This window comes from Triplophysa dalaica, chromosome 22, assembly GCF_015846415.1.
Source record: "Triplophysa dalaica isolate WHDGS20190420 chromosome 22, ASM1584641v1, whole genome shotgun sequence".
NCBI lineage: Eukaryota > Metazoa > Chordata > Actinopteri > Cypriniformes > Nemacheilidae > Triplophysa > Triplophysa dalaica.
Window position 1 is genome coordinate 4,868,978 of NC_079563.1, and position 3,523 is coordinate 4,872,500.

Sequence of the window (3,523 nt, forward strand, 5' to 3'; positions counted from 1 at the left end):
AACACACATAGACAAAGACACACACACACGGGCGGACACACAGACACACAGCCCTCCTGTTTTTGCCAAGTGGTTGATATCCTTAGGACAAAATCATGTTGAATCTGGGACAACATTTAAATCAACCAATCAGATTTCAGAAACAAGTTTACAGTTTATTTTAAATTCATCTTCCAACTACGATGAGGTGCTTCTAGACCATTGTTTTCCACTTCTCATTTCCCTCTGATTTTAGGTGGAAGTTATGGTTTGGGTTTGGTGTGAGTTTAGGTATTATTTTTAAAAATGTTGTCCTTAGATTAACAAAATATGTTATCCTGAAGACATCGACCACTTGGCAAAATCAGGTTGAGCCACACACACACACATTGAAAGCACACATTTGAGATAAAGGAGAGAGAAACACAGGTCAAATATTAAACATTCTATAAATTCCTATATGCAATATTATTTATGTAAAACTTTAAAATTTGAATTCTAAAGCAGCCCCCCGGCCAAGCAGATTGTGCAAAACAATATGCAAACGCTGGCGAGAAACCCAAAACTCCAAAAGAGAACTATTGAGTACATCATTAGTTTTATCAGAGTAACTTCCCAACACTTCCTGTCATTCTTTGCTGTGGGTAAGGAGGCTTGTACAGTAAAGAGCCTATAACAGATTTGACCATTTATCCATTGCTGCCCCTCAAGTAAGTAAAGTCAATTCTAAGAATAGTTTCTAAACACGTTATAAATGTTTGAAATATAAGTGAACAATCTTGCACTCAGTTGTAGATTAAACAGTTTTTGGGAAGGGCGGTCCAGAAATCATGTCTCAATGATGCACTGGAGCCATCCAGCATGCACAGCCCCTCTCCTAACACCAGAGCGCATCAGCATCAGCACCACACAATCGTCTCCACTCTGACCAAACAAATCTCATGAAGGATAGTAAAAAGCAAACTTGATCACAACACGCTTCAGTGCTTTTCTATGGCGTGCAGTAAATAATGCCTGTGAGTCACCCACTCTCCACAGAGAGGTAACGGCAAGAAGACATTTCATGGTAAGAGAAACCCAATTCAGTCAATGCTGGACATCAACGCACATCAGAGGATGTCTCTCTGAGACCCAGGCTGACACACGAGAGACCCCCTGCATGACAAACAGTCTTGGATGAAGCAGATAACTGGATCTAACTGCTGTTATGTGCAGCTCCTGGCCTCAGCCCGTCTCTACAGAATGTCGTCTCACAGATTCTGCCCTCCAGGAATGTACACTGAGAAAGGAGGACCTGGTACACCTGAATCTTCTATCTTGAGCTGCTCTGCTCCGGCACGCTTCCATGTATGCTTTGCCCCAAACTAGAAGGTTCCCCAGCAGGGAAGAGCAGAATCTTCCTTCTTTACATTTAACAGCTTCTGCCATCCACCCCACACGTCTCGTAATCTTTTCCATAAACATGTCCGTTTTTTTCATCATTTCCTTCCATAGCTAATGTTTAACAAATTAACCCTTACTATAAAGTGTCAATAGTTGTTTTTATGTTACCCATTTCTCTCTATACTCCGACTGTTTGAATGTACTTTAGAAAAATAAGATGAGAGCATTTGCATCCATCCATCCATCCATTTTCTACCGCTTATCCGAACTACCTCGGGTCACGGGGAGCCTGTGCCTATCTCAGGAGTCATCGGGCATCAAGGCAGGATACACCCTGGATGGAGTGCCAACCCATCGCAGGGCACACACACTCACTCATTCACTCGCGCACTCACACCCTACGGACAATTTTTCCAGAGATGCCAATCAAGCAGTGGCGGTTTTAGGCACGGGCTAACCGGGCAGCCGCCCGGGGCGCCAAATTTTCACGAGACGTGGGGGGCGGCAAAAGCACTTGAAAAAGAAAAATAATGTGCGCTGCTAAGCGGGTTTTCTATAATATAACTGTCTGTGTGGGGAATTGGCAAATTGCCGCCCCTGCTTGCTGAGAAGCGCAGAAGCTGTGTGAAAAGTGTAAAGGGGAGGGGCCGCGCACGTGATAGACAGTTCACCTCTCCCAAATGGAGCGTACAAGGAGGGGGATCAATTTAGTGGGCTAAAGTCAGTCACACCTTGACTTTCTTCCAAATAACGCACATTTCATTCATAATATTAAAGCACATGCCTATAATTTGCAATGTTTTTTTTCTGAATTGTGTGTGTGAAATGGCAATAAAAAAAAGGTAATCCAAAACGATTATGGAGGTGAAGTGGTTTAGTCTTGATTGTCGAGTGCCAGATAAACACAGCGACAGCGATGGAGAGAAAAAGGTTTTAGCCGTCAGGTGCCCAATATAGGAAAAATAAAAAAGTAGAAGAGGAGAAAAGATCAAAAGGTAAAGGTATGCAAGTACGTTCTCTCTGTATGATTACGGTGACGTTATCCATGTCATCAATGAAGGGCTAATGTTAATGGGTGGTCACGTTAACTCTGACGTTGGTTAGCCTTCTTGCTATATGATGCTTGCTATGCTTATACAACAATAATTCGGTCTTAACTCAACAAACACGAGATCTAATTTCACCGTAAGTTTGTGCTTTGCAACAAAACTGTTTCAAGTAAAGTTATTATTTATTTCCATCATTTGGGTTTATGTTGAGCCCTGTAGTTAGCCAATGGAATTAACATGTGTAGGAAGTTTCATAGACGAACATTTGCTATAACTCTGTTGCGTGACAAACCATATAATTCGGGGCAGAAACCAAGGAGCTAATTGTTCCTCCCTTAGATTAGATTATTATAGCGTCTAATGAGTCAAGATAGACATTTGGCATGTAAGGGCATGTTTATTTAAATTTGCAATTCATAAATTATATTTAGTGGTGGGCATAGATCATTTTTTTTAATCTAGATTAAAATGGCTCATTTCAATTCTGCCGAAGGTATTCAGTATGTGTTCTACCCAAATAATGACTAAAAGTAAGTCTTTGAGAACAGGGGCTCATCTCCTGTTTCCAAAATGCATCACAAACTCCTTGAGAAAGCTGTTCTACTATGATTATTTGTGATGAAAATTAAATTATGTTCAATAAGATGAATTTGTGTTTACTTCCGCATTAGCTAAGGGATGCTTTGCGTTTAGGTGGTACATGAGACTGGAAGAGCTCCTACAGTACATTTACATTTAGTCATTTAGCAGACGCTAAATTAAAGCGATTTACAAGGAATTAGGGAGCAAAAAGCTATATGTCATACAGGAGCCATAATACATTAGGTGCCAATACAAAGTTACTGGTTTCAACTAAAGCTAGACCTGTTGAGAGATTTTTTTTTTAAACCAACCTTATGTAAACCAATTCCGTACAGAAAAAAAATTCCACATTGAACAAGGTGCAAACAACCGTAGTCTTGTCGAGATTTCCATTGCTTCTTAAAAATAAATTTTCCCTGAAGCAAACCCGGTGGCTTAATAGCTGCATCCATGTTTGCATTCAGAGTTGTATTTCGTAACGTTATGTTGTGTTCAGATTCTGATAAATTATACTGTTTTGTGCAGAATTG